General features: G+C 43.3%; 1 protein-coding gene across 2 annotated transcripts in view; it reads right to left on the reverse strand.

Annotated features, from left to right (window-relative positions):
- znf385c (zinc finger protein 385C) overlaps positions 1 to 12,785 on the reverse strand; it is a 232,985-nt gene that overhangs the window by 95,028 nt on the left and 125,172 nt on the right. Inside the window, exon 1 of one of the 2 annotated variants that reach the window (XM_041217489.1) lies at positions 9,469 to 9,522. The exons of the other annotated variant lie outside the window; for it this stretch is intronic. The gene's annotated coding sequence lies outside the window, so the exon portion shown is untranslated. Of the gene's footprint in view, positions 1 to 9,468; positions 9,523 to 12,785 lie in introns of those variants that run through there. 2 annotated transcript variants of the gene reach the window in all.

Below are 12,785 nucleotides of genomic sequence, written 5' to 3' on the forward strand. Positions count from 1 at the left end.
GGCTGTTGATGGAGCTGTCCCCTCTTCCTGCCCAATGCCTGAGCAGGATGATTTTCTGAGATTCCACCACCCACCCCCCCCCGCCCCCCCACCAACCCCACCAACCGCACCCCTCCACCCCCCACCAACAACCCCCCCACCGCCTCGAAACTCCTCCTGCCAGCCTGGAAATTGAGGTTGGACAGGAAGCGTCCCTGAAGTGGTCATTAAGGATCTCAATTGGGGCCAGGGCAGGTGGGCCGGCCTAGGCCTCGCTTGTCCCACTGTAAAATTACGGACGGGTAGGGGCGGGCGGGAGGGTGGTGGGAAGGCCATCTAGGGAATTTTATTGCCCCCCCCACCACCCCCCACCCCCTCTCCACCTTCAAATATGCTGGTGGGGGACTGTAAAATTCACCCCTAGGAGGAAGATCAGAAATACTGGAAATACTCTGCAGGTAAGGCCGCAGCTACAAAGAGAGAATCCAAATTAACATTTCAGTGCTGATGAAAGGTCTGGAGACCCAACAATTATAAGATAATTGCAGTCATTTAGAAACTGTAGACATGCATCATGTGATCATGCATCATGTGATCCAGCCTCCAGGAATATCTCCCAGCAGAGTTGTCAACCACAGTCAATCAATACAATGATCAATCAATGATTAACTTATCATCCTTTTTATTACTGTTGGTGGGATGGGTGCGCAATAAATAGTTGTGTGTTTGCCAACACAAATCGCTTCAAAGCAGTTCAATTTATGTATAAGTTTCTCTCCTAAAATATGGATGGGTGACCCAAGTCACAAAATAAGGAAATATTTAAAGAGCACCAATTCCAATTAGTCCCGGTGAGCATATTCTCCAAGTGTTCGGTTTCCAGGACTGTTTCAAAACAAAAAAAAATCATCGACTTTAAGCTGGTTTTATATAGGTTCCAGTTCTCATCTGGAGAACATCCCTGATTTTAATCACTCCACCACTGGTTTCAATGGGGCTGGTTTCAATGAGAAATCTGTCAAGGGGCCCCATCATTCATTAGGCACAGAAACCTGTTCCATTTACTGTGAAACCAGTCTGCTTTCCCCTGGGGGCAGAATCTTCAGCAGGGAGGGAACCTGTACCTACACTTTTCAGCTGGGCATGAATTTATTGACCTGAGTTTCTTGTGGTGACTGAGTATTGTTTGGTTTCCTATCAGGAGTCCAGCGACCACTTAATGGATTTTATGCGTCCCGATAAAAGTCAGATAACGCTACAAAAGAGCATTGCAAGTTTACAATAATCAGAAAACTATACAGAAGGTTATCAAAGCATCGTTTAAATAACCAAATATTTAGCAGTTTTTAACACTGATCAATCAGAAACTATATATCCTTGGCCTGCCCTATTTCTATGGGCAGAATTTTGCTGTCGGTGTGAAGGGTGGGTCTGACATGCCAATGCCTAAAATGACACCGGGCGTGCGTCCCAATGTCATCGCGCATCATTTCGATATTTTGCTCGGTGGGTGTGCACCAGAGGCAGCTGCGCACCCGCCCACCTGTCAACGGTCTATTGAGGCCATAAAAAAGTAATTAAACTTGTTAAGAAAGCTGCCCGTCCAACCTTAAGTTCGGCGGGCAGGCAAAGGGCCCAAGCGGCCTTCCAGTTTTTCAGGAAACCTCATCCATGGGCGGGATGAGGTTTCCTGAAGCTTTTATAAAATAAATGAATGAATTTTCCCAACTTTCACAAACATGTCCCAGCTCATGTGACACTGTCACCTGAGGGTACACGTTTAAATAAATTTTTACTGTACTTATTAAAAAGTTTTCTAATCCATTCGATCGACCTGAGGCAGCTCCGTGCCTCAGGGAAATTGCTGTGCTCTTTCGCGTGCGTGCACAAAAGAGCGCAGGCCTTAAATCTCCCTCCTCCACTCCCCACCCCCCCTCCCCCGCCTGCACAGAGCGCCACTGGCCGCGTGTTGCGCCGGGCCGGCCTTAATCGGCCCGCCCGCATAAAATGGCGGCACACAGCCAATCACAGGCAGCGAACGGCTCCATTCCCGCTCCCGCTCTCGCCCTGCCTGGCCCCCTCCCCCGTCGGAAAAATTCTCTCCGATGTGTTTTCTAGATCTCGCTACCCATTCCAGCTCTGTCCTATGTCGCTTTGTCAGTTGTTTCCAGACTGTCTCATTCTCCCTGTTCTTTTGGATATAATAACCCAAACTACCCAACTCGTCATTCTCTTTTTTCGAATCTCACCACCTGCTCAAATGCAAAAGCAGAATAGTGCAGGTGCTGGAAAATCTGAAATTAAAAACAGAAAATGCTGGAAATGCTCAATGGGTCCGGCAGCATTCATGGGGAGAGAAGCTGAGTTGTCGGCCGGGAGTTTCCAGCTTTCCCCACGGCGGAACTGGCGAGTCACTCAAATCTCCGTGGACTCAGGCGGGACCGGAAGATCCTGCTGGCGGGAGGGGATAGGAAGATCCCACCCATCGTTTCAGGTCTATCACCTTCCATCTGGTGAAAGGTCATCGACCTGAAACGCTAACACACGTTTCTCTCTTCACAGATGCTGCCGGACCTGCTGAGAATTTCCAGTAACTTTTTGTTTTCATTTCTACATTTGGCTAGCTGGTGTGCTGTATGGTTGCATGTTCCCTGCTTTGGTGCCAGTGTCTATTAAAGATGATATGTGAAGAATCAGCTAATATAGAAAAAGACAGCATCAACAGCATTACAGAAGCAAGAGGGAAAGATGACACATGCTTCAAATAAGAAAGATCAAAACTATCTTGTTATAGACTACCCTACATGTGTATTATAGAACAGAAAATCTATATAAAGGGCTTTGAAGCAGTGTCTGAGTTTAACACTTCTAGTGGCTATGCCTTTCATCTTCAGATGTCAGAAGTATGAAATCAGAAGATCAAAGGGACAATTATGGTCCAACAAGTTACAGCATTCTGATTGAGACAGTGTCATAAAGACCAGCAGTATTTGAAGACTTACTGTAGCTGTAAAAGATATATTAAATATTGTGATGCGCGAATGTGCCTCCAAACTGAGTTTAAAGTAATTTTAGATGTTAATTGTGGAAGGTTTTGGAGAATAGCACCATCATCTGTGACGTTTTTTGTTGTGATTCTAGGTGTCTTGGTCTAAAAATTCAGACGTGTTTATTCAGGCGCAACTCATTCAAGCAAGAGCACAGGTCTGAAAAATAATCTCACACATCAGCTTATGTAGCATGCAGTATTGAAATGAAAAGCAGGGACAGCTAAAGCAAAGTGAATCCTGTCAGTGGTAAATGGGAAGTGAAAGGACATTTTTTAATCTGGACAACACATCTTCAGTCCCTCATGAAATCAAGTCATGTGAGTCAGTGGTTAATAAACAAAACTTGAGAACATTTTCTATCAAAGCAACTCCTGTCTCGAATAGTTATGAGCTCAGAATTCTTAATAGGGAAAAATTCAACTTGGCTCAGAGATGATTCTTTTTCACAGATCTACTCCAGCAATCTGCTTTCGCACCCTTCTCTCTGATAAGGAGCATATACAATTGTAACCCATTCATACTGCTTGCTTCAACTCTCTTTCTTCAGAGTTACCGTTCATGCTCTCCTCTTGACAATGCTTAGCAAATCAGCTCACACTTACTGTGTTATTTCATATTTCTCAAGCACTCAGAATTTAATGAGAGTTTCCAACATGTGGGGTGAGATTATGAAAACTCTCAGACTTCAGTAAAATATTCGCCATTTTGACATTATCATTGCAATATTGTAACCATCCAAATCAGACTGAAAGAAAATAATAACTTGTATTTTTATAGTGTCTTTAACGTAATAAAACACCCCAAGGCACTTCATAGGAACATTGTAAAACAAAATATGACACAGAGCCACAGAAGGAGATTTAGGGCAGATGACCAAAAGCTTGGTCAAAGAGGTAGGCTTTAAGGAGCATTTTAAAGGAGGAAAATGAGGCAGAGAGGTGTAGGGAGGGTATTCCAGAGCTTAGGGCCCACGCAAGTGAAGGTGTGGGCGCCAGTGGTGGAGTGATTAAAATCGGGGATGTTCTCAAAGCCAAAATTAGAGGAGCACAGATATTTTGAAGGGCTGTGGGGTGGGAGGAGACTGGAGGGGGGCGAAGTTGTTGGAGGGCCAATAAGTTCATTAAGAATACCAATTGAGAAAGCCATTCATCTCCTTAGAAGGTGAGTTGCAAACATGTTCATGATGCTGGTATTTACAATTAAGTTACTGTAGTAGTCAACTGTTCAATTGTTCGGAGTTTGATTATGCGTGTCTGTTGACTCTTTGTTCTGTATGCTGTTGGTCAAGGCTTGGCATGGTGACTGAGAAAGAGAAACTAAAAGGAAGCTGTAAGCTTGTGGCTACTTTTAGAAACGTTGCAAATATAGTTCCTGTTCAGACACAGAAACTAGTGTGTCATCTCTGCATATCGGTGAGCCATTAAAACCCAACAGTAACAATTAGTAAAACGTGGAAATCTACCCATATTGTTACTTGCATCAACACTTGTCCATGTAACCCACAGGACTGATATATGGTAGTCTTCACTGGCAGGTTGAAGTGCGCAAATTAACTTAACAATCAAATACAAACATTATTCAGCGGCGTGCGGAGATAGTGATATACTTTTATTTACTGTGGGATTTATCTATTTATGTAGGATTTTGTGGTGTACCATGCTGCAGTGTGTAAAGACTCAAGCCTCTACTTGAGAAATCTGCACTAAGTATTTAGCTGGTGTATGGGCTCCACTCAAGGGCCACACATAACATCACAAACATATGGCTCCATGCTATTAATCAGAGTATATATTTAAATTTAAAAAAAACTTTATGAATGTTCATTCAACAGGACAGGCTTTTGTTTTGACTCGCCTGCGCAACAGAGTATCAAATGTTTATTAGAATCTCCTGCTCCATGTAAGGAGTGTGTAAAATTTTGATACCTGAAATATGCAGAAGTGCATTGAAAACATGTTGAAACGAGAGTCTGAATAAACTGTCGGTGGCACGAAGCTGCAAAATTAAAAGCAAGCACCAAAAAGGCAACACGCCTTCCGCAGCTTCTTACTACAGATTTGAGTCGGAGTCAATAACTCATTGTGTGGACCTCATTCTCTGGTAACTATATACCTGTGTGTGCAGGTGGTCCTTGAGACAAGTTCCACTGTGTTATCGGTGACGAAGCTAAATACCAGAGGAAGGGCAATTTTCAGAATGAGTTTGCAGCTCCAATGCTCAGAGTTAATGACTGGGAAAACTAATTACGATGAAACGATGATAGTAGATGCAGTTCAGAGTCAAGCCTCGGGGTTAATCTGCTTCTTGCACAAAGAGCAAGTCAGGCTCTTGGCAGATTTCTTTTGATGTTTCCTTCCAGCTCAAATGCTTGTCTAATACTGGGCTTCTTTATGATGCCTATAGAATTCAGTTTTCTTATTTATTTAAGCTATGTGCTCATTGTGAGCTGTACTACCCGCACTGATATATACAGTTTGTTTCCTATGACATCCCAACTTCTCAGTCCGAAGGCTCAGTTAGGTTAGTTTAAAAAAAGGAAGACTTGCCTTTGTCATGCTTTGCACAACCACAAGACACATCAAAGCATTTTACAGTCAATGATGTAATTTTGAATTGCAGCTCCTGTTGTAATGTAGGAAATATGGCAGCCATTTGCACACAGCAAACTCCCACAGCAATGCGATGGATAATGCCTGGGTCATCTGTGATGTTGACTATTCTTCTAAATAATTCTATTGGATATTTTACATCAACCCAAGCAAACAGTTGAGGCCTCGGTTTAACATGTCATCTGAACAGTGCAGCACTCCCTTAATGGAGTGCCAGCCTTGGCTTCTGTGCTCAAATCCTGCAGTAGGACTTGATCCCAGAACCTTGTGACTCAGAAAAGAGTACTACCGATTGGGCTACAACGGACACTCTAATGGATTATAAACTAATAAGATGGGAGGCACAGACCTTTTCATTGAAGCATGTTGCACACTGATGGTTTCTCAATAACTTTCTGCTTTAATCTAAGACTGATGCTACATGAAAAAAAATCATGAGTCCTAATTTTAGCCTGGGAATGTGGTGACTGGGGGCTAAGGCAAGTGAAAAGCATCCTTAGCGGTGTTGGCGTGAAGCACAGACAATTTTAACTTCCAGCCCCCATTTAAATGATGCAAGGCTGATTCTCACCAGGTTCAGTGAGGATTATGAGGTGGATGGTCATCCGGAGCAGGATTTTGGTCGGAGAGAAGTGAGGGAATGGTGCTTGTGTGATTATTTGCTAAAATGGGCTAAGTGTTTCTGCAAAGCCAGTTGGTTGAGGAGCTGAGATTAATAATGTTATAAAACCTACTACTATGCACACTTTAGCAGCAATTAGAGTGTGCAAGGTCTGAAATGAAGGGGATTAACTAGCAGCAAATCAATGCAGATTAGAAGATTTCTATCATCTGACACTATTTAGAATTGAGTACTTGAGTATTGGTATTGGTATTGACATTGGTACAGGGAAGGCAGGTCCTTGTTCCATTTAGTTACAAGAGGAAAAAATCTAGGAAAAGAAAACAGTGGGAAAGATTACTGGGAAAAGGTTTCAGGATGGGAACTAAATTTCAGCATGACTCCTGTAAACATAGAATCATGTACAGCACAAAATGTTCTGGGTTTAACTGATGTGATTTTCTTTTCAGAGAGACTTTGACTAAGCTATCTTGTGGTGCAGCGGGTAGCACCAGGACAAAGTAACCCATTTCATTGGCATCACATCCACAAACATTCACTGCCTCCACCATTGCACAGTAGCACCAGCGTGTACCATCTACAAGATGCACTGCAGGAATTCACCAAGGCGCCTTAGAGAGCACCTTCAAAACCCTCAGCCACTACCATCTAGAAGGACAAAGATGGCAGGTAGATGGGAACACCACTATCTGAAAGTTCACCTTCAAGCCACTCATCATCCTGACTTGGAAATATGTTGCCGTTCCTTCACTGACACTGGGTCAAAATCCTGGAACTCCCTCCCTAACAGCACTGTGGGTGTACCTACACCACAGGGACTGCAGCGGTTCAAGAAGGCAGCTCACCACCACCTTCTCAAAGGCAACTAGGAATGGGCAATAAATGCTGGCCTAGCCAGAGAAGCCCACATCCTGTGAATGAATAAAAAATCCCCTGCGTCTGAGTGAGAAGGTCTGCATTTGAGTCCTACTCCAGGACTTAACGGCCACAGAAGGTGTGTTCAAACTGATTTAGTACCAGCCTGTAAACCCTTCCAACACATGCCAACGGCAGAGAAGCAACGTCTTCCCTGTTGATTTGGCAACGTTCCTTACACCGAAACATAAGAATGTACAGGACTAGAAAAAGATCATTTCCAATCCATCCGATTAGTTCCTTCACTCATTCTGCATATTTATATTTTGTAGTTAACAAATACTAAATAAATTCTCACTTAAATGCAATAAATTTGTTCGGTCTGAGTTTGTCAAATTATCAAATTGTTGCACTTAGTAATATTGAAAAAAGTTACAACAAATCAGCAATGGTTTTATGACAGAAACATGAAAAATATTGTGCCAGTGCATTAACACCAATTGTCGTATCTCAATGTAAGTGAATAATCAGGTCTGTTTATTGGCATAACAGATTGGTGTGGTAATGTCCAATTCCATGAAGACTAGAGTTTTAGGCTTACAGTTCCCAAGCAGAAAGATTGTTATCTCCACTATCGAGAGATGTTACACTGAAGTGAGCTGGTTTCTCATAGGGAGGAAGAAAGTAAAAATTAAAAAGTATTCACCTCATTCTTTTGTCTTTCCTTTTAGCAAGTGTTTATAGAGTATTTTACCTGCTGTTTTGGAATTGGTGGGGAGAGTGGAAAAGTCATTGGGAAATGTAACATGGAGCTAGAGAGTTGGATGCACTGGGAGCTGAAGAGGGACTTGAGACCCAAGTTGCAATAGTTAAAGAGCAGTGTTAGTTTCTGGAAGTGGAAAAGGCTGGAGAGGTTCCTGGAGATGAGATTGAGAACACATGCATTCCTGAAGTTGGGACCAAAGGGAAAAGTATTCCTAAGGTTCAGCAAGACCAGAAACAAAGGCGTTTCTGGGGTGAAGGCCAGCATTAGAGGACCAGGTGAGGTCCAGCTAAGAGCAGAGGTATTCAGCTAATTTCCTCAGCTCTAAGAAGTGTCCCTGTAGCTAAGGCCATAAGCAAATCATCCTTTGAGTTGAGGTGAAAGCCAGGACCGAATTGTCCCAGGAGCTGAGGTCAGGAACATGAGGCATTCCTGGGACTGAGAATAGGAATTGATACCGAGTGAAGAGAGTCCAGAGACATTCTGGCCAGTGAGATATAAACTGATTGCACCTGGATAGAAGCCAGGGGTGGGGGGGGGGGGGGAAATATAGGTTTGGAGCAGGGTCAAAACAGCACGTTTACACTATTAATACTTATTAATATTACAGGCCCTTGCTTATAGCTGGTTACCTCATTTTTCTTGTGAAAATGACCTCAAATAAAGCTCAGAAGGCCCCGCTTTGCTTTGTTAACAGTTTTATGTAAAATAATTACAACCTCAATGTGTTACTTGGCCCTAATAATGATTTTTTTGGATTCTGGTTCATCATTAGACCAGGGGAAGAGTGAGGTTTCCAAAATCCCACCAACAATGATTGAGCTGAATGACCAGATAATCTGTTGTTTGATTATGTTGGTTGGGGGAAGAAAGTCATTCTGAACAACTCTTGCTCTGGCTCAGTGTGTAGCACTCATGCCCTTGATCCTGAAGGATGTGGGTTAAGTATGTGAGATCAAAGCCTACCTCTGCTGTCTCAGGCGGATGTAAAGGAGTCTGTGGCATCATTTTATAGAGCAAAAGAGACAGCTCTCCTCCTTATACTAGCTAATATTTTCTCTCAACCAACATCACAATAATATACTATATGGTCATTATCATGATACTACTTGTGGGAGCTTGCTATGCACAAATTGACAGCCGCATTTCCTACATTATAACAGAGATTACATTTCAAAAGTACTCCATTGGCTGTAAAGCACTTTTAGCCACTCTGACTTCATGAAAGGCACTATATAAATGCAATTCCTTTCCTTTCTTTCTTTCCTACCCCTCTTTGATCAGTGCCTCGGCATTGTTTAAGCCTGAATAGATGGGGGTGGGGGCAACAGTTTAGGGACTCGTGTGATAGAGAAAGATTCTTTAAAGGAATTTCTAAAAATGTTTGCTTATGTTTTTTTCTGATCATCTGGCGATATTTTTCACAGTATATGAAACAATTCAAATTTTATGGGTTTGAAACCACAGTCCCTTGCCTTATTTTCAGGAACCTAATTGCTACACAGTACCCAGTAGCTCAATGGGTTGTGCACTTGCTTGGGGGCTCACTCACACAGCCCTTCCTCACAATGGATAAAATGTGTACCTTACCTGGGAAATGGGACATTGCAGAGGCTGTGCAATGCTTGACACACTGCCATTCTGACTGCCCTTGGACCCTTGTAGCTGTTAGCAAAAGAAATGAAAATCAGCACTGCCTCAAGCTACCTTGTGGGGGGAATAAGAGATAGCTCACTCTCCCGAATTTTTATTTTAAATAATATTTTTATTCATAATAAAAATTATATCACTGGTGGGGCAACTGCGACATGGTGAGTGGCTGAAGGTTTATAAAGCCCCAATATAATTTCTCAGATGCTTGAAATACATTTTTAATTAGCCTTTAGTTAGTTAGAATCAACCATGCAAGCATGTTCAGCATAAATATTCAGCCTCAACACTGATATAACCTGTCAAGGTGATATAGTGACAATAATGAACTCAAAGCTGTATTGGGACTATTACTATTCCAATCACTATTCTACTAATTTGTTTTTTTGTCACTTGGCAAACCAATTATTTGCATGGTACACATGCCTATGTTTTTCATTATTGGCTAGCTAGTCGTTCAATTCCCTTATAAATCTGCAGAATAAATGGCAATTAGCTGTAGTCCACAAAGGACCAGAGACATCTCTCTCCATTAAGTAGGCACAATTGGTTATATGCTCACTGATGCCCAGTTTGGGTTCCGCCAGGGCTACTCAACTCCTGGCCTCATTACAGCCTTGGTTCAAACATGGACAGAGGAGCTGAACTCCTGAGGTGAGGTGAGAGTGACTGCCCTTGACATCAAGGCAGCATTTGATTGATTGTGGCATCAAGGAGCCCTAATAAAACTGGAGTCAATGGGAATCAGGGGGAAAACTCTCCACTGGTTGGAGTCAAACCTAGCACAAAGGAAGATGGTCATGGTTGTTGGAGGTCAGTCATTTCAGCTCTAGGACATCACTGCAGGAGTTCCTCAGGGTAGTGTCCTAGGCCCAATCATCATCCCAGCTGCTTCATCAATGATCTTCCTTCCATCAGAAATGGGGATGTTCGCTGATGACTGCACGATGTTCAGCACCATTCATGACTCCTCAGATACTGAAGCAGTCCATGTCCAAATGCAGCAAGACCTGGACAATATCTAGGGTTGGGCTGACAAGTGGCAAGTAACAATCACACCATACAAGTGTCAGGCAATGACCATCTCCAACAAGAGAGAATCCAACCATCGCCCATTGATGTTCAATGGCATTACCATCACTGAATCCCTCACTATCAACATCCTGGGGTTACCATTGACAAGAAACTGAATTGGACTAGCCATATAAATACTGTGGCTACAAGAGCAGGTCAGAGGCTAGGAAACGTGCGTCGAGTAACTCGCCTCCTCACTCCCCAAAGCCTGTCCACCATCTACAAGGCACAAGTCAGGAATGTGATGGAATACTCCCCACTTGGCTGGATGAGTGCAGCTCCTACAAAATTGAAGAAGCTTGACACCGTCCAGGACAAAGCAGTCCACTTGATTAGCACCCCATCCACAAACGTTCACTCCCTCCACCACCGATGCACAGTAGCAGCAGTGTGTACCATCTACAAGATGCACTGCAGGAATTCACCAAGGCTTCCTAGACAGCACCTTCCAAACCCACGACCACTACCACTTAGAAGGACAAGGGCAGCAGATAAATGGGAACACCACCACCTGGAAGTTCCCCTCCAAGTCACCATCCTGATTTGGAAATATATCGCCGTTCCTTCACAGTCGCTGGGTCAAAATCCTGGAACTCCCTCCCTAACAGCACTCTGGGTGTACCTACACCACTTGGACTGCAGTGGTTCAAGAAGGCAGCTCATCACCGCCTTCTCAAGGGCAACTAGGGATGGGCAATAAATGCTGGCCTAGCCAGTGAAACCCACACCCCGTGATTGAATTAAAAAAAGATTGGTTATATCAGTTGAAGGGCACCCCTCCACATTGAGCATGGGGCAAGGTAGAGAGGCAGGCTTCCATGAACTTCCACAGTTAGTATGAGGACTGACCCCATACTGTTGGTATCATTCTGCACCATACTCTAGTCAACTGAGCTAATCAAGCCCCGCCCTTACCATAATACCCTTAAAATAATACCCTTACCATAACTGTGAATTGTGCAATGAGGCTGAAGTGATGACATCACAACCACCTCACACAACCTTTCTCACCTTTTCTTTCAGTACGACTACTGTCCCCCTGGAAATTTCTCCGCACTCTGTCCTCCATCTTAGTTTCTCCTTAGGTAAGCTCTTTAGGGAAATTTCATCTTTAAGAATCACCCAAAAATCTATATCAAGTGTCTTTTTTCTTCGAAGCCTCCAGCTACCAATTTTCAGCACCAGCCTTTGGCCAATGTAACATAAAAAATAAACTGGAGGGACACACCTCATCTTCCGACTAGGCACTTAACAGCCTTCCGGACTGAATATTGAGTTCAACAATCTTAGATCATGAACTCTCTCCTCCATCCCCACCCCCTTTCCGATCCCCTTTTTTTCCAATAATTTATATAGATTTTTCTTTTCCCTCCTATTTCCATTATTTTTAAATGTATTTCCATCCATTGTTTTTTCTCTGCCTTTTAGCTTATTTCGATCCATTCCCCCCACCCCACTCCCACTAGGGCTATCTGTACCTTTATTATCACATTCCTTAGATAATATCACCACCTTCAACACCTCTTTGTCCTTTTGTCTATGACATCTTTTGGTTATCTCCACCTATCACTGGCCCTCTATCCAGCTCTACCTGTCCCACCCCCCCTTAAACCAGCTTATATTTCACCTCTTTTCCATTTTTCCTTAGTTCTGTTGAAGAGTCATACAGACTCGAAACGTTAACTGTGTTCCTCTCCGCAGATGCTGTCAGACCTGCTGAGTTTTTCCAGCTATTTTTATTTTTGTTTTGGATTTCCAGCATCCTCAGTTTTTTGCTTTTATAAAAATGGAATTAACTCCCACCCTGACCATCTCTGTAAGCTTTTAACTTGTCTTGGGAGTCGCCAAGAGACTTTTCTTTCTTTCATCTTTGGCCCACTCCTAACTCTGGCTGGCCCACTCCTAGCTCTGGCTGGCCCACACTTCTCTATCATTTGGCCTCCTGTGGCATTCAGGCCCACCCACTCCTCGCTCTGATGATCTGGATAAACTATTAAAGTTTCCCTCTTGTGGTTCACAAGAGCAAATGATTTATTGTGGTAATTGATAGATCATCATTCAGTCAGTGTGAGTGTGGGGTTGGGGGGGAGGGGGGAGTGGGGAGGGCAAACTTTAAACTCCCAAAATGGCTGGGTTGGGGTCATGTGAGATGTCAAAAACTTAAAATATCAAACTCGATCCCA

This window comes from Carcharodon carcharias, chromosome 23 (assembly GCF_017639515.1).
Source record: "Carcharodon carcharias isolate sCarCar2 chromosome 23, sCarCar2.pri, whole genome shotgun sequence".
Taxonomy (NCBI): Eukaryota; Metazoa; Chordata; class Chondrichthyes; order Lamniformes; family Lamnidae; genus Carcharodon; species Carcharodon carcharias.